A 24,251-nucleotide genomic window follows, 5' to 3' on the forward strand; every position below is an offset into this window, starting at 1 on the left:
TGCATGGTCTCCCAGGCCTTAAAAGCTTTGTGCTTCTGCAGGTTGGCTTGTAGTGCGTGTAGGGGTCAACTTCTTCAGCTGGAAGAACAAGTCTGATTGTAGACTCTGGTAAAATGAGTCACTTCTGGCTCGGTTCATGACCTCAGTAAACATTTCTGTGATTAATCTATGCTTTCAGTTTAGAACTGAGCTCTATGACAAAACATGTATATTAGTAATTTCAGACAAAATTATTTGTAAGCCTTATAAATCTCATGATTCTACTGATTTGTTGTTGTTAGCTTACCTCTTCTTTGACAAAACTTTACAGTCTCTGTTAAAACAAAAACGACCATAATTACATGAAAGGTTCATAGAAGTACAGTAATTAAACAATTACAATAAATAAAGAACAATTTAAATAAATATTAGGATAAATAAAATATAAATCTACAGATAAATAAAATCTGTGTTTACTTCAACTAAGAAAAATTAGACCTTTTATTGTTTTACAGTTATGCTAAGTTAAGCACAAAATGTTAACAATGAAAGGGGTGTTTTACTGCACTCTGAAGCATTTTAGATTTTCCCCAGAGTTTTAGATTTTACTCTATTTAAATGCACTCTGAAGTGTTTTGTTCTTGTTTCCAGTCACACTCACATTTGACTCTAGACTTCGAGTATTTTTATGTGATGATTCCTGAACTCTGGCTCTTGTTTTAGCTGTGTTTATATGCAAACATATTCTAGAAAAACTATTAGGAATGTGGAGCTCAGAGCCACAGTCAACCTGCAGCTGCTCTGCAGGACACAGAGTGGAGTGAAAGGAAAAGAGTGCTTTACTTTTTGCAGTCAACACAAGACAAGTCGCCATGGTTTGTCCAAAACATCAGTGCTGCTGATTCAAGTTGTTTCTTTGAAAAATATGAGGGCAAAAGTCTCTAAGCTGCTAACAATGAGGAGAAATTTTTGAGTTTGCTACCCAGCCTTATACTCACAAACACACAGAGGCTGCTTTAACTGGGAATCATTGTGTAGCAACATCAGATTATTTTGATCTAAATGGTAGTGTCTGGTTATCCCATTCTGAAAAAAATTGGTCCAAATTTGAAAGACAATATTCCCTTTAATCCTCGGTCATTAGTTTTAAATGATTTTCGATATAGTACTTTGTAAACTTTGGTCCCATTTTGTTCAAATTAGACACTAAATAAAGTTATGCCTTAAAATAAGGCAATTGAAATGACATTACCACAAGTCATCTTGGCCAGATTTTTCCTTCCTTCCTTCCATCTATGCATCCTTCTGTCCATCCATCTATTCAGACAACGACTCACACTAGAGACAATTTAGAGTTACCAAACTCTAAATTGCATACCAAAATATATGTTTTTGGACTGTGGGGGAAAACTGAAGTACCCAGAGAAAATCTATGCATGCATGGGGAGAAGATAAAAACACTCAAAGAAAGATCCCAGTTCAGATTCAAACCTAGGATCTTTTAGGTGAGAGGCAACAATTTTAAGTACTGTTCTGCTGCGCCACCCAAGATTGTTCTCTAATATATGAAATGTAATACAGGGTAATGTCATGATTACTATGTTCATTTTTTAATAAACAGCTTGGGTAACACTGGGTCTCAGTTGTAACTGGTAGAACTGCTATTATAACCACATTTATCACTGTATGCCAAGTAACAACGGGATGCCCATTCAACATTAGATGAAGACAGTTTATTCCAACTTTTTGATTTTGCTTCAATGTGCATGGTTTATAAACAACTAAAAAACATCATAAAACATTTAGCTCCCATCACCGACTTAGTCCATTTTACTGTATGTGTCTAAAGAATGTGGAGCTGCTAGCTATAGATTTAAAGTTTTTTTTTCCCCTGGAAACAACATAAAAGTTCAGAGAGTCCAGTTTACTTTATTACATCAGATAATGGTCACACAGTCACAAAAGTAGAAGAAAAGCAAGTGAGAGTTATCACCGGGGTCAGTTACTAATGCGAAAACAAGACATCTTCTTGTTAACCAGTCTCGCCTTCAGCGCATTGCTCCCTAGTTTCATCCACCTACTCAGATGTCTAAATACAGCAGACAGTCATGTGGTTCAGTCCCACTGATCTTGATGATTGATACCGTTACTGGTCATTTATCACAGTTTATTCACCATATATTATAATGCAACATCTTGTAAGAAGCACACATGTAGCTTTATGAGTGTACAGTCAGATTATTGGTTTAATGATGCATAATGAAATCAAAACCAATTAACCACAAGAATGATTTTAATGAGGGATAAAAAGTAAATACCAAAGCGTTGCAGTGCAGCTTCCTGTATTTCCCTTTTTTGTTAGACTAACTCAAATGCAACCAACATTTGATGTCACAAGTCTCCATACAAATTGGACTTACTGCCAGTAATTTTGGATGGCTGTACATTTTATACAGCGTTTACCGTCTGCTTTATTCTGACTTGTTTCTCCAAGTTTACGTAATTTCATCTGAGCAGCTTATTTCTCCAAATGAAAAATGCTGTGAGCCAGAGAGAGACCTCTGCAGCAGAGAAACTTTGAGCTTTTAGCCACTCTTTCATTTGTTCTGCTACTCGCCTGCTTATCACATTGTGTCCCTGCTCTGTTTGGAGCATTAATCATTTGATTACTTCACCTGCACAGCAGAGGGTTGCCCAGATTATGAGAAGTCAAGGAAAAGTGTTTAATAGGATTAAAAAAATCATTAAATTATTATCTTTAATACTCCTAGAGAGAGAGAAAGGCAGATTGTGGGAAGTCATACTGTTTTACAGCATGTTTTGCTAATTGAGGACATTTTGGGTTGAGTAGGTGAAATTCTCACCAATCAATACTGCTGCTCCCCTTTATTTCCACTGAAAAGTAGTTTCATTTTCATTATCCTAAATCCAGAATTCTTTGCAGCAGATTAGCTGTCTCCTCTGCATTTTTTTTTACCAGTCCCAGTTTCCTCCCATACAACTTTTTTTTTCCTTTGACCAGTTCAGTGATTCTGTGTTGCAGAAATACAGGAGTTTGGAGACGAAGCCTCGACGCCGTACACGGATCACCGATGGTGGAAGTTAGTCTGGGGGCAAGGCAGCACAGGCTCAGAGGGGACAGCAGCCATTAGGCCCGGGTGGTACAAGGCTGGCCCTGATCCTCCTAGCGCCGGAGTGGAGGGCTCCATGCCCACATTGTGGTGCAGCGACAGGTGGGCATGACAGTAATCCAGAACTGACTGCTCATACCTGTACAGAGTCAAGGGATTCAGCTGCCGTGGTATCTAGACAGAACAGAAAGCAGAAAATAGAAAGGGGAGAAAAAAAACAAAGTCACATATAAGGCTTTAAAACAGCCAGAAAAGCCTCCATGCCAACATTTATCAGCTCTCAGAATATTAAGAATTGGCTTAATTTACATCATGCTGTCAAGGCAGAGCTCTGTCATTAATGGAGACTTGGCAGCGTTGTGCCCCAAGACCTGAAATCGGTGCCGCTCAAACACCCACTTTGAGCTGGAGTGATTTATATGCAAGATGAAAGCCTTAAGCAAGAGTGCACACATATTTTCTGCCCTCTTTTAAATGGAGTCAAGGCTCCATTTAGAAGAGAGTGCTTATTACATTACAAGCACTTCGCTGATTCAAAGACCCGTGTTCATTTTATGTGCCAGTGTGGTCTGAATTATGTCAATTAAACAGAAAAAAGATGCATCGCATCCATGTGTAATAATGATATTAATATACTGAGTTATATTAATGCTTTCACACAAAATATGATTGCACTCGTACAACTGGAAATGCACAAAGCAACATGATGGAAAAATGTTTTCATACATAATAGAACATGCATATGCAGCACTTGAATGTGCATTATTCAACTTGTCAGCTTGAATACTAAGTCCCACAAACCAAAATAATTTTCATTTATTTTCACAAAGTTTTTGTTTTATCTAACAAATTCCAGATGTTCATCATATATATTAATCTTTCCTTAAGAAGGATGAAACTTGACTTATACCTTAAGTACTTGTGGGACGTTTATTGTGAAATACTATTTGTTGTGCTTACTAGTTTTATTGGATCACAAAGGCTTTATGTAAAGCTGATTTGATCTAGAAAATGCTTTTCAGTTTCCGCTTTGTCTGCTTTGTCATATTTCACAGTGCTGTCACCATTCAGAGCCTCAAATTTAAAGCCTCATCTTTTTAAAGGTTATATTCTTCTTTTAGGAAATGACATGACTGAGTTTATTCTCCTCTTTAATAAGAAAATTAGTGGAAAACACTTTTGTCTAATTCTACCACTGAACTCTGCACACTACTTGAGAGGACTTAATGAAAATTCATGAACAACAATCCTCTGAATGCACAATCAGCTAGGTGAAGATGGTGGGACTATATGTGGAACTTTTAGGTGCAGATTGTCTGGGGAAAAGCTACACTGTGGACTTGTTTCTTTAAATATTGTGACAGAAGAAATCAAACATGTGAGCAGAAATGTTTCTATAAATTTAGGTAGATGAACCAATAACCCCCTTTCTGCAGCAGCTGTTGGCAGATCAATAACAACTGCTGCCTCCACAACACTTTCCTGCCTTCTCCTTTTAATATTTCCATTTAATTCCAGCTGAAATCCATACGATATACCATAAAATAAACAGTTATTTAGGCAATAAATGGCTTTGTTTGCTATTCACTGCTACAAGAGCTGCTATGAATTAGTATTAGTAATACAAATACATCCTTATTATCATGTTTTAGAGGGATAGTCTGGTCATTTTTGAAGTGTTCTTCTATCAAATACAAGTTAGCACCTTATCAGTTGTGACATTAGTCATAGTGCATGGAGTACGTAGAAAAGGTCAAAAGTCTTCATCCAGGCTGGGCTAATGGATAGCCAAACGTTTTATATTGTTTTACAGGGTTATAAAACTGCTCTTTCTCAAAAATGTCATACTGGTGTGAAGCAACGCCTCAACTAATATTAAACTTCTACTCTTTTACATGACATCATTTGTTTAGTTTGTTGCTGGTTTCTCAACCGAACATTGTCCATGTAACTATATAGTTACAGTATGTGTGCTGAGCATAGACCATGTACATGTCAGTGTCCTGATGCTGCTGAACGTATCAGTCCGCTGGAGTAAAAAGAACTTTTTCCCTGACCAGACGAGCTGACAGATACATTCAGCAAGTTCAGCACCCATCGACATGATATACACAGTCTATGCTCAGCATCACTAATACTAATTCATAGCAGCCATTAGCTTAGCAGCACCATTAACTCGCCAATCTCGTCACAACTAATCAATATTTTTCCAAAACTGAGCCCATTTAAAGATAAGACATTATTTGTTCATAACATGTCCACAAAACCCCACTTCAAAAAATTTGAATTACTTTCAACTAATATGTCAACAGAAATGACTTTTTCTGCTTTAATGTGTCTGCATTTAAAACTCTCTACACCTGAAACATGAATGACGTTGCGTTTGTGTGACACAGATCAGAAATCACAGAATCTACAGGAGATAAGTACTCTAGATATAAAATACTCTACTCGCTTTTATTATTTTCATTGCCACCTCCTCAAACATTTTAGCAAGTTCCTACATTTTTCCAGCACCTTGCCTGAACTGTCACCCCCTGCAGCCGACATGAAGTGCACTCTCAGCCTGCAGTTCACTAAGTTGGAATCACATATTCTACTCACGTAGAGCTGCTTACCATGAAATAACTTTTAATTTCTATTTCATTGGGTGTCTGATTTCAAGTAAAGCTTACCACAGTTCTTTTTTTTTTCATTGACAGCTGGTAGAGGATTATCTGCAGCTTTTCTTGCATAACTGTTGTAAAGTAGAACTACAACAGAAACATTTAAGCTCATCTGACTTGCTCCAGATCAGGCCCATTAAGCCTATGTTCATTAATACTGCCTGGCCACACCAAAAGCAAAAGGGTGGTAATATTTTTGCCCATGTCTGTGTTTGTTCATTTGTCTGTTTTGTTAGCAAAATATCTGATGAACCACTGAATATATTTTAATCCAACTCTAAGAAAGTAATTATTGGATGTACAACTACAACTGATTAACTTTTCGAGACCATGCAATTCAAGATGGTTGCTACAGCTTATTGAACTTAGCCAGCACAAAAAAGCTTTAACTCAGTCAGTTTTAAAAATATTTAGTTAAATTTGACCTGGTCATAGCTGAGGTTCATTAACAACACATACTCTGAGTCTGAAACATTGCAAAATCATTTGAGATAACATTATTTTTAAAATGGCTACAACTCTGTTACGTCTCAACAAAAGATGATGTTAGTCTAAAACTCTGGCAATAATCATTCCTTAAAGGAATGCAAGGCCTTTTATTATTTGTATGAATTTTATAAAATGGATGTTTTGCAGCATTACAAAAAGACAAAAGCATTTTGAAAGCTTCATCATACTTTATAAGAATGTTTTTCATACAAACTGTTTGTGTAGAAGTGATAAGCAAGAAATGAAAACTTGGAGTTCACACTTACATTATGAGTCGTTTTAATGATCGTTACTGGATATCTTTTGCTCTGCTGTATATTTTAGCAGCCCAATAATGCAACAAAGGGCATTGACGCATGCAGTGTGCCCCTTCATCAACACTGGGACAATGTCAGTAGATAAATTACAGTTATGAAGTCCAGTTTGAGTAAAGCCTGTGCATCTGAAGGCTTATCAGGCACTAAAACTCTGCCCACTCATTAGTGCTCATGCAATCTATGTGGAATGCGTTTGACTGATTGCCCGCTGCAGTGCTTTGCTGAATGACGTGTCACTGAAATTACAGAACCGCAAATAATGAGCCTTATTTGATCGCATCTTTATTGGCACTTTATGATGCTATTCATTTTGACCTAAATGAATGAGGGATCAGTTTTTTCTCTTGTACAAATCTTTAACAAACTGGAACTATTTTAAGGTGTAAAAGTAAAACTCTGAGAATTCAGAGGCGAAAGAAGCATGTGCCCAGCTGGAAGCCTTTGTTTCAGGAGGGATATTACAAACATATACACAGGTCAAAGTTCAACTAGATTTAACTTGGCACCCTGTGAGGTTACTAAGCTGTCTCTAAGCATTGTTCAATGCACCAACAAACTGTCAGGGCACACCGCAAGCCAGCAGAAATAATTGGTATCTGAACAGAGTGGAACTGTTGATGTGTTGTCTGTGGCCCTTCAGGTTGCTTTCAGCACCAACTTTGAAGTAACGCTGGAAGAAATAACAAAGCTGGTGGAGTTTCAAAAGGTTTGAGCTGTCATGTCACACTGTAAATGTAAAGCTACATATATTAACACTGTACTGAGTTCACTTAAATAAAAATGTCTTCAAGCTAGGGCATCAAGATTTTTCATTTTTAATGGCAACAAATTATGTTTTTCAGTTTGCCAAACTAAAATTATTTTTTTATTCAGGATGCCAAGAACTGAAGTGCCATTAAAACTGTTCAACTGTTATTTTTTTTAATTCTGCCGTAATTTTTGTTTTTTTGCTCCCCCCACAACTTAAAAAAATACTTTGAAACACGAGGCTCAATATGAAGTAGTGTGTTATGACTTTGGGAGCAGTACATCTGCAGTGCAACAAACTGCAAAACTTTTCCTCATACAGAATAATGAATAATTTTCTCAAAACATCATTCAAAATTTAAATGGAAAGCTGAACTTTGTATGACTAAACTGGCAACGTTTTTACGTTTTTTGTACAACTGCAATTTAATTTTTTTGAATTTTGAACATTTTCCTGCAAAATGTTTAACCTAGAGGGATGATATCACACACTAACCTTTGAGCTGTCTAACCATTCCAATTTATGTGCAATCAAACTCATTTTTTCCATGGTCTTTACACTTTTCATGCAATTTATACATCAAAACAAAGACATTTTTTTCTTCTTTCACTCAGTGTCTCTCTCACTGCTATAGGACTTATGGTTTTTTCTTTCTTTTACAGTTTATACATCAAAATGTTGACATTTTGTTAGCAATAGATAACCACAAAAGTAAGTTTTAAATTGCTATTGGGTTTTTTAAAAAAGTTAACACTTTTTCCTTTAAAAATATTGTGTTTTCTTCTACTGTTTCTTTGTCAAATATTAGCAGCTTTCTCTGCTCATTATTTGTGTTTCTAGTTGACTGTTCACCAGTGATAAAAAAAAATCTCAAAGCAAAGTCATCTATTTCACATTATTTCGCACTGAGTGTGATGTTGACTACCTCTGTGCAGATGACAGTCATTAAATTGGGATTAATCCTGCTTGGTGTTTTAAACAATGCACTGCAACTTAAACAGGCTCCAATAAAACTAATATCCTGTTCCCCGGGCTTCACAACTCCATTTCAGCAGCAGTAAACTGAAACAGGATCAGTTTCATGTCTCAGCTTAGAAGAGAAGAATAAAAGCCTTTTTGGCTTACAAAACTGAGTGAGCGTTCAAGTTTAATCAAGAATATTGGGGAGATGCTGGCTGTTACGTTCGGAGCCCTTAAAGAGGTGAGTCACCGGCTCGAACAGCTCAGATATCTGCCAGCAGATCTGCTCAGACTTCAGCGCTCCATGCTGGATTCTGCAGGTGGCACAATCAACACCTTTACTCAGCTTTAATGGTTCTGGAAATCCCTTTCCAATCTAGTTTAACAATATCCCAGAGGATAAATTTAGAATAGATTCAAAAATCCTGATTACAAATGCTGAATGCAAGAATATCCTTGTTTTCCCTTGATAAGTGTGAGTCGACGTTCAGCGAGTCTCTGGATCCAGTCCAGAGTAATGAAGTGGGCGTCTGGCATCAGCCTGATCTTGTCTTTACTCTGTTTAAAGTAAAGTTTGACCTATTTACTCTGCAGAGAAATTTAAGAGAGAAAAATTCACTGAAAGCTCTGAACAAACGCTGTTACCCATAGAAACGTCTCCTTCAGATACGCTGTTAATTCTTCAGCAGTGCATTTTTTACCTGGTTATTATATAAAATGACAAATTTTTGTCTTATTCTCTTCTCTCTCAATCAACAATCTACAATAGTGTTTAATTTCCCAAGAAATCATCTTTTCAACTATAGTATAAACAGAAGTTAAAAAATGTAATTTGCATTATATTAGAGGTTGCTGCATGTTACAATAGGTAACATAATACACACACAAGTACACAGGAGTGGTTATTAATTACTAAAAGATACAAATAATATGTACAATAAACATAGTGCAGATGATAAAATCATAGTATTTTAGAAAAGAAATAGAAAAAAGGAAATTAAAGAAGGTGCAGTGCAGACAGAAACTGAGAAAGATGCACATGTCAAATTCTTTTGTCTTTTAGCAAGAATTAAGGACTGAAATCCTGACTTGTGAGAAATTACAGGGGATAAAACAAATTATTTTGCATTGTAGTGGCCACTTCTGTCTAGGACTGTTGAGTCTAGAGAAGCAACACATTTTGTCTGGAACTGAGTGTGCTGGATGCTTTTAACTAAACAGGATCAATTAAAACATGTTTACAAAAAAATCAATTACTGTTCTTTTAGAGAGTCAGATAAGATAAAAGAAATAGCCTAACTGATGTCTAATAGGTGAAAATGATGCTTTATCAGTTTTATAGCAGCAAAAGTGACAGTGGGGAAAATCTTAATTTTTATTTTAATTGTCTATCTTGTAATTAAACATTCTGTGTTACAATTAAAGGGCTAGCATTCTTTGAAGGAAGGCATTTCACCCACTGCCTTTCTAATCAGGTTTCAAACTATGATCATTTTTTGATGAGAAGTGACAGAGGTATGGACATTTTGGTCCAATCTTGTAAATGACGTTAAGGAGAATTTCATGCAACATTGTTTCATGGGGTTTATTAGTGCTCACAGCCTCTGTTGAGGATAAGTCTCTGCTACTACCACATCAAACTTTAACTCAATATCTGTGAATCTGACTCAGTTACAGCCATTTTTGTGTTGCCTAAGGTTGATTAGCTGTTGCAGCCATCTTAAATTGGATTGACTCCAAAAGAAAATGAGTTTTAGATGTACATCCAGGAAATAATTTCAGAGTTTAATTAAAATCTGTCCAGTGGTTCATAATATATTTTGCTAACAGAGAAATAGGGTTAACACCACCAGTCAGTGTCGAGGTTTTAAGCAAAGATCTGGCACGATTATCGCTCAGAGTGTGTGTTGGGAATGATACTCAGCTATGACCACACCAATTTTTGGATCAATATCTGTAAAATTTACTAACAGATAGACAAAATTAAATTCAATCACTAATGGCAAAGTTTTAAGAACAGACCTTGTTTAAGGTATGTGTTGGGGAAGATTCTCTGCTACAAACACCCCAAATTTTAGCTCAATATCTGTTAAATCGTTATTTGTGGCAGCCATCTTGAACTGAGTTGACTTCAATAGTTAATACCTTGTAAAGGTCAAGGGTAATATTAACTTTCTCTCCATTTCATTAAAATCTGTCCAGTTGTTTATGAGATATTTTACTAATGCGACAAACTAACACACACACACCCAAGCAAAAACATTTTATAACTCTTTTGCCTTTTGGCAGTGAGCAATAAAAGCCTGTCTATCTCCCATGTTTATGGGGCACTAATACGATTTTCTCATAGTTATGCAACTTCTGCTGCTTGTCTTTAATAACTACATAGCACTGAAAGGGAAAAAAAGAAGTAACAGGAGAAGCCCCTTCGATCATCCTCATATGAAAATTGATCTTGTACTCTAATAAGCCCGTAGATGGCTTTCTTCAATATACAGCAGTAGCAGATGTCTGCACAGCCAGGGGGCTAAACTACAGTTTGCAGACCCAAAAACCAAATTGACTTTTTTTATTAACTGATATTTTAACCATTTAAATTCTTGCTAACTCAATACTAAACTCTTTTTTTTTGCTAATGTTTTATCATCTCTACTTAGGACTTGACTCTGAGAAGAACACCAGGGTGAGTGCTGCAGTTGTGGGCCTCTGAGTTGATGTTGCAGAAAAATAAGTCTACAAGCCGATATTCGTTTTTGTACAGAGCATGATGTGAAGTTCAGTGAAGTTGAACATATTCTCCTAGGATCAATATCTCCTGAACAAACTGGCCCAAAACACCACCTGCTGCTCACGTGCACCAATGTTATTTCACCTCAAAGTGGAGCTGATCTTAAATATTAGCTTGTAGTTTATTGTCTACTTTATTGTACTTGGATGCAGATAAAGTTTGTTGTTAAACAACACTTTCAGAGCTTTTGAGCTCAGATGCATTCTTTAACTTTCACTAAGATACTAAATTAGAAATCACAAAAATGAAAAGCAAAGCATGCTGTTTTACAAACCCGAAAGCAAACAAAACTGTATAAAAAAATTGAAGAGAATGAATTTCTGTGGAGCTGCTTTTTATTTTCCCAGTTTACACAAATTGGGCTCCACTCTGCACTAACAGTTCATTAGCTGTACCATGTGAGGTTGTTGGAAATTCTGAAAATATTTTTTTGTCTGAATGAGTCACTTCATCTATCCAAATAATTTGACTTTAAAATACTGCTAACACAGTCTGCCTGGGTCTGGGTTCTCTTTACTCTGAAAATCAAGACTTATGTCTAAAATTAATAAAACAAACAAAGCCAAGGACTGCTAGTCTAGAAGACATAAAATCATGCAGAATATTATGCAGAACAGAATGTACAGGTAGGTGAACAGGCGGTTTGCTCTATATACTTTGATATACCATGAGCTACGCCAATGTATGCTGCTGCTTGTAGAACTGTTTATTATTCAGCTCATAGCAAAAAGACAAAAATCAGGATATAAAACATTTAAATAAGCTGACTTAACAGAGGGTTTTTATATTGAGCAAAAGACAAAAATCTAAATAGTTAATGAGTTTTAAAGATTTGTGGGTTGCTTGTAATCATTGAAAATTGTGATACTGTATCTAACTTGACAAACAAGAGCCATGCAAAACTATTTCTCTCAGAGAAGAGAACTGTAATGGCAGAAAGTCTTTTATTTCCTATTTTCTGTTTTGTGGGAAAAGTCCCAGAGTTTTCTATAAAACCCTCCGATCCCTCCGAAGAGATTTCCTGCAAAAGTGGAAAGGGACAATGATGTGCACTTGTGTGACGCAGTACACAGCAATTAATTTTAATTTTCATGCTGTTAGCTTTCGATTGCTAATGAAAGCATTCGCATAGGTGGTCCCCCTTTGCAATGCGGCAAATGTAGGTCAAGCCGCTGCTAAATGATTCCTAATTAGGTGACAGGCAGCTGCATCATGCCAGGATGCTTCAGACGAGCACAGAAGACACAAGCTCTCATTGGCATATTAACAACATCCTCGGCCTGAGCTGTGCTGCTGCTCTCTGTCAGCTGGATAATTCACTCATTGGTCAATGTTGCAGCAAGAGAGCACAGACAACCCTCTATTATCATCTCTGCCTACAGGCAACACACCCCTGGATGCTGAATGGCATGATAATGACCACAAGACCCCCTTCTCTGATTGTCGCCGAGCATAGATTAATTGAAAAATGATTTCAGGATGGGTGACACAGGCACAAAGCTGATAACAAGTAAACTTAATTAGACTGGTCAAAATATTCTGTAGTGTGCACATATTTGCATTGTTAAGATAGATTTTACATCTAAAATTTCCATCTTAATCAAGTAAAAGCTATTATTACTATTCCTTATTCTTCAATAACCCTAATAAATAAAGACAATTTAGAAAAAAACTATATTTATGTCCAAAATCTCACTTAACAACTGATATAGTACAAAGGTAAACCAAATAAGTCAATGCAGTGTTTAAAATGTCAAAGAAAATGTTCAAATTGCACACAAACCCATGCTGACAGCAACGTTTATACCATCTGTAACTTCAGAATAAATTATTTTGGTAGAAATCTGCGAGTCAACTGTCTCTCTGTCTCAGAAGCCACATCTTATTATCACCATCTCTTTGCTTGTATGAGAAGAGTCAACCATCAGACTGAATGAAAGAAACAAAAAACGGATGCTTTATCAACAGGAAAAAGGTGGAAAATCTTGTCACTATTAAAAATATATGGGTCTCTTTTCAAAAACCCAAAAGCACTCAGTGATTTTTCGTAACTTACAATTATTGCAATCCTGTTATCAATATTCTTCTTGAATCTCAATTTAAATGCATTTTTTGCTTTGGTTTCTATACTAAAAAGAGTGACCAATGGTGAGTAAGTATTTTAATGTTTAAAAAAAAAACCCTTAGTGCTCCATGGTATACAGTGTCCAGAGAATGCAGACAATGAGAAGGGGAGCACCACAAAATACTTAGAAACTGTATGTATTTTTGCTTTCCTTCAATGCAAAATGGCTTATTATGTTTCTAGTTACTGTGTTGACCTGAGAGCTAATTTAATTAAATTATTCTACAGCTTGTTTTCAAAGCTCTGTGTTGTCTGCTTATAGCCGCTATCTTAACCACTATGAGCCTGATTGTGGCGTGAGATTCTATAGAAAAATAGTTCAGCTGATGATTGGAAAAGGTTAACGTTACCTTCGATGTTTTTATTTGTTTTATCCTTTATATATTTTTCATTTTCTTAGGCTTTTGATTTGCATGTGTTTATTTATTCATCATGTTTATACGTCTTTTACTGTGCATTTATCCATCTATTGCTCTCCCATCTTTTTTTTTACTTCAAGGACCCATCTTCCACACAAGTAGTTTCATAATACCAGCAAAAACAACTAAATTATATTCAACATTCAAACGCATATTAGGAAATACAGCAAACTAAAAAGGCAAAGGAGCAATTCGTTCTCATTAACATATTAAATAAATTACGCAACATGAGTCACACAGAATGTTTTCATCTCCCTAAAGAAGAAACGAGAAAACTGACATCCATCTGAAAGACAGCTGAAAGTTGTGCAAATTGAGACAGAGAGTGCTAGAATTTCAGAAAGATCATCTTTTGCTGACTTTAATATTCACCATGTAATTACATTTCTATGTGAAAAGCATTTCACATTTGTCAAAATAACCATAATCCTTCAGATGTGGGGATTTATCTCCTCCTAATGCTGCTCATCCCATTTTCTGCTCATCAATGTTGGCGATGCATGCTAGGATTTACTGTTATTTACTGGATGGACAGTTTGGGAGTCCCTGCGTGGCCTTTTCTCATACACGTACACACAGGTAACCTGAATGTAGAGGCAAAGAAACATAGAAGGTGTTCCACATTCAGTGAGAGTCATAGATGTGCAATTCATTGTGTGGTTCATTCTCCCTCATTCATTGCTTTTCTCTCCCTTTAGACTCCCACACTTTTCCTGCGAGCACACATCCCTCCTCACACAGTTTGGGCTGCCGCCGCCTGTCAAAACAGACGGTAAAAACTGCAGTTCAAAAAAAAAAAAAAAATCAAAAATTAAAAAACATGTTGCCTCTGAGGTCATGGCTGTTTATTTAGAAATCTGATGTTATCACAGCACAATATTCTTTAATATTTATTTACTTGCTCATTGTTAATTAATGAAAGAAATTAGACGTCTCACACATAAAGCCAAAGGCTGCTTTTATTCTGTAACATACGTTTTATTTTCTTTTTTCAGGGGATTTTTTTTTAATTGAGGATTCGTTTTATCATGCTTTATCTGTTGATGCAAAAAAAAATAAGATAAAATAAAAAAAAAACAATTTGTTGCATGATATTAAACATGTAATTAAGTAATTAAAGTTTCTGTATTTTATTAATAGAAATACAATTATTTTCATATAAAATTAGCATAGAGGTGCTAGTTACTAATATTATGATATTAATAAAAATATTGGTAATAAATGGAAGATTTGGCTTGATATAAACAAACTATCACTAAACCCAAATACAACTAAAATAATATTATTTGGAAATGGCAAATTAAATAGTCTAATGTTTTAAATACATGGAGTTGACATTGAAAGAGTCAATAAAATCAAATTTGTTGGAATAATTGTAGATGATAGACGTAGTAGGAAAGCATAGGTTAAATACATTCATCCCAAAATATAAAGAAGTTTTGCAGAACTAAGCAAAGCAAAGCAGGTACTAGATCAAAAGTCACTTCATACTATCTACTGTTCCCTGGTTTCACCATGTCTGAGCTACTGTTCAGAGATCTGGGGCAACAACAGTAAAACTATAAATTACAGTCACTTTATTCTCCAGAAAAAAGCAGTCTGTATCATTCATAATGAATTAAATGATTATTTAGCAAATTGCTATTCATACTACTTAATATTCACAATCAAAAATATATGTGTGTATATGTACATGAGTGTGTATGCAGATAGAGATATAATTATGGGTCATGAAAAATTGTTGACAGGTATAACATCTGTCTTATGTAACAAATATGTTCTATAAAATATTGTATTGAAGTTTATATTTTAAACAAGCAAGATTACTATAGATAATTACTATTACTATTGACAACTGATGTAGAAGGAGTTGGATTAAATAAGTTTATACTTCTTCTCACCCCTTTTCGTCCGTAACCTATTGTGTGCAATTTTTTGCCATTTTTTTGTAAAAATCTTTTTTTTAATTGTTTTTGTTTGTTTGGTTGTTTGGTTGTTTTTGTTTCCCCCATCCTTTTTCTGACATTGTTTCTTTCCTTATGGTTTTCATGAGTAAAATAAATTGTTACAAATAAATAAAAATAATAATAACAACTCTTTCCAACACACAACGAGGATTGTTTGGGATGACTCTTGTGTTGCGGATTTCTTCAAAGCAGAAAACATGCAAGGCAGAAGAGGGTACCTTCTTAATCTTTTATGTCATTTTATTTATATTTTAAATGTTTTTATGTAGACAAAGGCCAGGAGAGATGTGGTTTGGTAGCGAGCCAGATGATGTACCGATGTGTCCTCTGGGGAAATGATTTATAAGATAAAATGTAAATCATTGGTTTTTGGTATGTATGGATGAAAGAAGCCAGGGCTTGTGTTATTTAATTTAAACACTAGTTACATGAGCCAACTTTGATTTCTGGTGGAAAATATAATAACATCCTTTTATGGCTCTGAACTGGCCTAGAAATTGTTTTGAACAGTTCTCCTCCAGATCCTGAAAAATGTAAAAAAAAAAAAAAAAAATCCTCTGGATTTTATTCCAAACATCTCTGTTATATTTCAAAGCCGTAAACTTTCTCCTCAGGCAGTTAAAATAAACTTGGAGCTGAAGTAATTATATTGTACTTCTGCGTAAAAAAAGAGGTCACTCTTAACGATGAAACCATACATAATTAACACCCACCTCTGCTGTTTATTTCCACTCTCCGGAGCTTTCAGGCATCTTCCTTTATTCCATTGTTGCTGGATTACTCACTAAGCACTTTTTTCTTTCTTTTTTTATTCTTATTTTCATGATCACGTTTCCCTTTCCCTTGCATATTTCTCTTAAGAAAACTGGCTTTGTGTTGTCTGTGAAAAGATCATGATGTTCATCTAAGATGCTCATCAAGAAGGCTAAATAAATCAGAGTAGGTCTCTATGATTTTATGTGTATAATGCCAACTGTTTAAAACAATGTGAAAATGAAAGCCTTTCTACATCACATGTAAGCTCATTGCCTATAACTACATGTAAATAAGCTGAGGGTATGTCCCCCTTCACAATGAAGGATGACCCCTCAACAATGTAAAAAAATCAGCCAGAATGTGGGCGGTTGTTGCAGGGTTTCTGTGAGATCTTCACGTGTGTATTAAGAATAAAGTGAATTACGCATGATAGGTCCACAGTGGTTGTGAACATGCACAAGACTTCTATAGCAAGGTTGTGGTGGTTTATTATCATATGTATGGAAAATAACAGGGGCAAACCATCGACATATATTAATAGACACAGGGGTGGGTGTGTATCGAAACGCTCATCTCACAAGAGGAGATTTTAACAATATTTTAAAAAGAAATAAATGCTTTAGCCTCAAGCTCAACTCTTTGGCATCTCTCCTGTCGGATTTCTCATGAATCTCTTTAGACTTTAAAGTGGTGCATCAACCACACACCATCTTTTAACTTCTTGTTAAAGCTGTATGACCTTCTAACTCGGGGGTCAAACTCATTTTTACAAGCGGCTAAAATTAAAAACTTGATTAAGGGCCAGCCATTTATATATATATATATATATATATATATATATATATATATATATATATATATATATATATGGAGAAGATGCAGCTCACAGACCTGCATCCAAACAGACTTTGGCTGCAAAAATACAACATGACAGTGCCCATAAACCAAGCTGTTCTGGCTTTAATTTTATCAGGTTTGTAGGATGAACCCTGAATACAGGCGGACAAGAGGAGTTTCAAAGAACTAACTGATTTACTAAGGTTAACAAAAACAAAAGGCTGACGAGGCAGCAAAAAGTCACAATAAACAAGCTCAGGAGATCACAGGGAGACATAAGGAGCTGAACCTGACTGTAGCAGTGAGGAGGAGATGTCAGAAACTGAATATAAAGGGCTGAGGGTGAGTGGAAGATGAACAACAGATGAGAGGTAATAGGGAACAGGTGAAGTGGGTGTGGCAGGCTGACTGGCAAGACACTAAGGAAGAGTGATGGCACAGGAAGCAAGGAGAGTACAAGGAGCAAAACTACACAAGAAAATTTTAAAAAGAAACCAAAACTACACAAGAAAATTTAAAAAAGAAACACAGGGAACAAACTTAAACAGAAAGATCAGAAAACAGAACAAAATCATCAAACCAACACAGAAGATCACCAAAAAACAACTCAAAAAGCACAGATACTAACACATTTTGAACAACAGGAGGCAGCAGCAACTCTTTGCCCATCTTTTTTTATGCTGATGGGACCAACCTATTTAGTAAGTCCTCAGAACGCTGCAGCATCATGACTGTACCTCCACACCGAAGGAGGTTTTTCAAACTTGCTGCAGTCGCCACAGTCTAATAAGGTGTGTAAACCTTGGAGAGCATTGTAGGATCTTAATAGAGAATACTCTGAGCAGACAAGGATAAACAGTTCATCTTAATGAAAATGCATGTTCATAAAATAACTCCATTTCCATTTCTAAAACAAAAACAAATAAACAAAAAAAACACTGAATTACTAAATGAAAGGTAACAATTCATACCATATGTGAGAAAGGGAATGTTTAAGACTTTCTAAGAAAATAACATCTAAATAGGCACTGTGCTCTTGGTTACTCTAAAAAAAAAAAAGATTAAAAAGGATTCAGCACACCGTGTCCAAGCTATTTCATTGTTTAATGGATCTCTGGAGTTTCTAAAGCCTTGCTTTGTCCACATGAGATGCTGAGCTAATGTTGCACATCTCAGATAATTTATTCAGTTTAGAAAAAGATGTGAAAGACAGACCTGCCTGACAGAGGAGGGTGTAATGGATAAGGCAATAATACAGTCACTTTTGTTAAGATGGAATGCTTACTGATTGTGCTGAGGGCTGCTTCAGAAGACGGAGAGAGACTTTTGTTTGATAGGAAGATTTTGCAGTTGCAGAAAGTTTGGGTCTGTCTTATGCTTAAAATATCTGAACACTGTGAATCTGCCGGTATTCCAGGACATCAGAAGTGTGCTGGTTTGCTCACAGCTTCCACATTTTATTTTAAATAACAGGTATGCTGAGTTTAGAAGATAAAAACAGAAAATAAAAAGTAGAAGGAGTATGTTACTGCTGGAGGTTAATTTGGGGATCACCACTGAATTTACAAATATGGAGGGAGGATAAACACTCAAGCAAAGATGGGTCACTTCCTAATTTTTCAGTGAGGTTTGGGGCATAGAAATATAAACTCTGGAGGCTACAAACGACTCAAAACATACCTCTAACGTAATCGTCCTGTTTTTGTTTAGCACTCAAACAATCTATTTTTCACCTGGCATCCATTGATGAGACAGCTTTTAGAAAACACGGACAAATACCAGACTTGTGCATCAGACAGATTATTAGTTTTCAGCAAATTTCACTTTTATGTTTTCCTGCACTGCTGTTACTTAGAGAAGAAGTGCTGTGGAGACGAACTGCGCTGGAGCATTCTGGTTGTTTAGAGACATTCATATAACTCACGACATATTAGCTCAGTGAGCTGCAGAAGAGACTTCAGACCAAGAAGGGATGCAGCAAATCAGCAACATTGATTGTGATGCCAAGACTCCTGTCAAACAGCAAACATGTTTTCAAACCTAATTAGCAAATATCTTTTGCCACCTGGGAATGGTAAGGGGGGAAAGTAAACAAAAATTGCATACTATCGCCTTGTAAAGTTTGCATTCATAAAACTCAAGCTGGCTGCATGGCTTTGCTTGTAAACCCCGACCGTAGTCCTATAAATAGTCTGGGTTGTTTTCTTCAATATTTTACCGCCTTCATAATCTTATTTACAGAAAGATTCATACTCTTATTTCTCTTCCATTATACAAAGGAAAATTGCAAGGCAGGTTATATCAACTTAAGCTGATTAAAATCTATAAATTACCTGTGTGTAAATTCCAAGAACCCGTTTTCAGGTTCTGGGAAAGTTGCTGAGCATAAAAAAATCTGTCTTGTTGTCATGCTCAGCGTCTTTTGAACTGAAACCTGCCGTCTGCGTCTTGAAATGACAGCAGTAAATGCAATGACAGATAAGTGAAGCTGAGTGCTGCACGTAAAAAAGAAAAGGTTAAAGGGCTTCTGTCGAACTAGCAGTGTGATTTTTGTCTCTGCAGAGAACATTTTTAACTTTGCACATAGTTTTTTTCATTGACTGCAAATTTGACATAGTAAGCTCTGCAGTTATAAATTCTCTTTAATTTGCAAGGTTACCTGGATACTAACACACAAGGAAACTGGAGGTAAATCAGCTTTTAGGGCTTTGTAGTCTGCAAAGAAGTATTTTTTCATTTCCATCATGGTTTGTGATTTGCTACGTCTTTTGCAGCTTTGGAAAAAACCCATGTCAAAAATACACCAAAACAGTGACTTTCTGAAAATAAATAGGCGTTTTTACTTCTTTCATGTTTTTTTTTTTCATTTTGCACAATTGGAGTTGAAGATTTTACAACAAAATGTTCAGCTTAGTGTGAAGATGTTGAGCACTAACTTTTGAGCTGCCTAAACTTTCCACATTTTTGTACACACCCTCTAATTAGTTCCACAAACTTTCCACTTTTCTTTTACACTCAGTTACTTGCATCTTAATTAAAACTAACACTTTTCACTTTAGTAACTTCAGGCTTTTTTAAACAGGCTCATCACTGTTTTACACACACAAACATGAAATTGAAAAGTAGTTTCAAACAGACTCAAAATCTTTAGCTGAATACCCACCTATTGAATATATACCAAACAATATCTTATTAAACTAATTCAGTCACTTATTCAAGCATTAACCATAAGACTAACATAATATTCAAAACAATGTTTTTTTCTTTGCATTTTTTTGCCCAAGCAAAGCTCTGCAACCCACTGAAAACAGGTCTGTGACCCACCAAAAGAGAATCATGGCATTAAAACATTTTTAAATTTCTTTCTTTTTTTCTTCAGTGCGTCTCTCATCAGTATAGGACTTATGGTTGGTGCAGTGCAAACCCCTAAACTTCCATTGACTTCCATTGTTACTAAGTGAAAAATTTTCCTTTCACAAGTGGAAATAAAATCACTTGTAAAAACCATGATTTATTACAATATAAAAGCACTAAACTAGGGAATGTTTTCCCAGAAACTGTTCATCTACCAACTGTTTTAAAAATTAGTTTACGCAAATTTTAATAAATAATTTATAGCTATTTTTATTGTAGCTGTTTGTATGTAACTTTATTTATTTACATGTCATTGGTGGCTTTTTTTAGTATTTCATAGTTGATAGACATTTTTTTTTTAAATTTTGCTTTTCACTGCAATGTATTTTTATCTATAGACAACACTGCAGGCAAATAAAGGTTTACATGCATGATGAACAGATACTTCTGCAAGATGCTTCATGATGTTTTTCAACATAACTCAAAGTTTTCATACAGAGAGTGTGGGTCTTACTTTCTACTCTGCATGTCTGCCTGTCTGAGAGCACTGTCAGGGAGTGGTAGACACAGGTGTGTGGTTACCATGGTGACCCTAATGAGCCACTTGCCGCAGCTCTACCATTTCTTTTGATTTGTTGTTTTTATTTTCTTTCTCTTTATACAGTTTATAAATAAAAACATGCACATTATGTCATCTGAGAATATAATAAAAATAAGTTATTATTGAGCTTTATAGAAATCTATTTATTTGGGTATTTTAGGCAGCAGCTGCATTCGGCACACTTAAAACTTTCTTCAAAAACTTTTGACTTTTTTGTCCAGACTTTGAGGAAGCCCTGAAACAGCTGACTTTGACACACAGCAAATTGACCACAATCAGGAGCGTTTGAAGAAGAAATGAAGAGAGTATTAATTTTTTTTTAGGTGAACAACGATTGTTACGTTTACTTTTATTATTTACAGGCCCCTTCCTTCAAATCAAGCTGAACTGCATAGACTCTGTGGTGATGAAATGGGTACACACAAATCAAAACATGAAACTGCAGTGTTTTTTTCTTTTTCAGTTCAGACGAGCCGACAGATAAAGTTTATGCACTGTGCTAAACCATCTCATATAAATGTCACGATGTACTGTGGGACCTCAGATGTTGTGATGCCATTGTTCCAACCACCACAGAACGGCTTTTCATTCCTGTCCAGTTTCCATGGTGATAACTCCACAGAATGGGCTGTATGTCGAACTCTTAATACAGTGGAAGATTGTGAGTATTACACATGCATGTGTGTCTGTGTATGTCACCTGATGGTTTATGTGACAATCCCTACCAGTTGTCACTCTGACCTCAAATCTTTAAGGATAAAAACCTCACCAAAGCAGTCACACGCATTAAAGGCATCCAGAATTCAGGACTGTATTTTTGTATTTATGATTGCTTGAAACAGGCTTAGCATTCCTTGAAGCAATGCATATCAGCCACTGCCTTTTTTGAGTTTTTAGACTAAGACCAGAAAGAGTTGTAGCTGTTTTAGTCAAACTTTGAAAATATTGTTGTGCTTGTCTCATGCAATACTGTAAAATTAAAATTAAAATTTATCTGGTGGTTTATGAAAAATTTTGCTAACAGACAAATAGGGTTGCCTAAAGTTTTAAGCAAAAATCTTGCACAATTAGTACTTGGAGTATGTGCTGTGACTGACTCTCAGCTACTTTCACACCACATTTTAGATCAACATCAGTAAAATGACTAAATTAGAGCCATTTTTTTCCCCAAGATCATTACGCTATGGTGACCATCTTAAACTGGACTGGCTCCAAAAGTTAATCAGTTGCAAATGTAAAGCCAATGATCATTTCCTGAAAGTTAAAAAATCTATATCTCCCGTGTTTTATAAGATATTTTGACAGCAGACAGAGTTGATTCTAAATATAAAATGGCAAAATTTTACCCTCCTAGGACAATGCGTCCACATATGTGGACATCATTTTTCTCATAGACTGCATTATAAAAGATAATAAAATAAATATTTCATTTTACTCTCATCATGTCCCAAATAACTAAGCAAAATAAAAAATGCATACCATGCTAGAGTTTGGGTCTTAGGAGGTTAAACAGAAATCCTGTGCAATTCCTCAGAATGTGTGTCGTGAATCAGTCTCAGCTACTACCACACCAAATTATAGAAGAGTGTCTGGAAATTTGGCTGAGTTATAGTCATTTTTTAAAGTCAACTGGCTTTGGTAATAAACAGACAGACACACACAGACATGGGCAAAAACATTATTATCTGCTTTCACTCTTCAGCAGGGGGTGATAACAACTGATTGTGCAAAACATTCAATGTAAAACAAAATTGGAGGGGGAAAAAAAGATCTGTTTTGGTTTTGTCTTGTTTTGTTTGGTCCCTGGCTCAAAAAGAGGCCTAGCGGACGGCCATCTGTCAGTGAACTTGAACAGACTTGTCCAATATTGATGCGGGTGAAGCTGGGAGGCGGCAAGAGATTAACCGCAGCCAGCTGTTGGCCTCCTGTGATATTTCTACAGAGGAACAATCTTCACTGGGAGGATCGGGTTGATGTTAAGGGCCAAGGCGCAGCGAAGATTCATCCTCGGTGATGAGATGTGAAAATTGCAGGAGGATATTAATGCAACTCGAGCGAAGTGGCGTGAAGCCAGAGCAGTGACACAGTAGCTGCAGCATGGAATTACATTATCTTGTCATTCTTCTCCCTGTCAAACAAAGAAACTGTGTTGCCCCACTTTTAGTAGTCCCAAACTGTCATTTCCTCAGAACTGATCTTCAAGATGAATGGTTCTGCTTTTATTTCAGAGTCACTGGAGCCGTGCATGTCACTTCCCTAAAGGGCTCAAATACAACAAGCAGCTTTAATCATGCTGTCTTTACATGCTGCTGCAGCCCCAGAACAGTGGATAATTGCACTGTCATTAAATTGTCTTCACCTGCTCAACATGTGTGACTGTGCACCAAAGCAGAGAGAAAACATTGTATCACACAAGTTTGATAGCAGCGGTGGCACAGGATTTTTGTCACTGTATTCATCTCTTGTATTTCTGATCTTGCTTTTGGCTAAAAGAAGATATCCACTGACACGTTTTACACATCAAAGTCTGTATCGCGGTCTTTGGAAGCATTCAGGCACCTGAGAAAAGAAAGTTTAGAAAGCCTCCTGTGGCTCCACAGGGATCTGAGCAGAATCCAATAAATCTCAAATGATGTGACTTGCATTACTGTCAGTCTGAGGTGTGGACTTCAGGTTTAAAAATTAAAAGAAAGAAAGAAAGCATGTGAGTGGAGAATGAGAAAAAAGTGAAACCTTTGACCTGATCCTAATCTCTACTTGAAACTAGAGACTCAAAGCCATGTTAGCTGCTGTGATCGACGTGAATCTTTAAACAAACTGTCAGCAATCAAATTATTTGGGGAAGAAGTTTTACCAAGAAAAGTGCATAGATTGAAAGGAGTGCATATTAAAAGCTTGACAATGTGAGATAAGTGCAATTTTCAGTGCAAGCTGGTGGCCTCATTGTTCACATTTATCTGCTATAAAAAGTGAGACAAAATCTGCCTTGACAGGTTCATGCAGTGATGTTAACACACAAATCAGGCTACGCATAATTACAGACAGTTCATATGCACATAGACAACAGACAGATATATATATATATATATATATATATATATATATATATATATA

General features: G+C 35.9%; 1 protein-coding gene across 1 annotated transcript in view; it reads right to left on the reverse strand.

The window, feature by feature from the left end:
* Nucleotides 1-1,623: 1,623 nt before the first annotated feature.
* Nucleotides 1,624-24,251, reverse strand: part of LOC108234907 (leucine-rich repeat transmembrane neuronal protein 4) — a 67,375-nt gene continuing 44,747 nt past the window's right edge. The window contains exon 3 of the mRNA XM_017414517.3: nucleotides 1,624-3,284. The gene's annotated coding sequence lies outside the window, so the exon portion shown is untranslated. The remainder of the gene's footprint in view (nucleotides 3,285-24,251) is intronic.

This window comes from Kryptolebias marmoratus, linkage group LG1 (genome assembly GCF_001649575.2).
Source record: "Kryptolebias marmoratus isolate JLee-2015 linkage group LG1, ASM164957v2, whole genome shotgun sequence".
NCBI classification, from domain to species: Eukaryota; Metazoa; Chordata; class Actinopteri; order Cyprinodontiformes; family Rivulidae; genus Kryptolebias; species Kryptolebias marmoratus.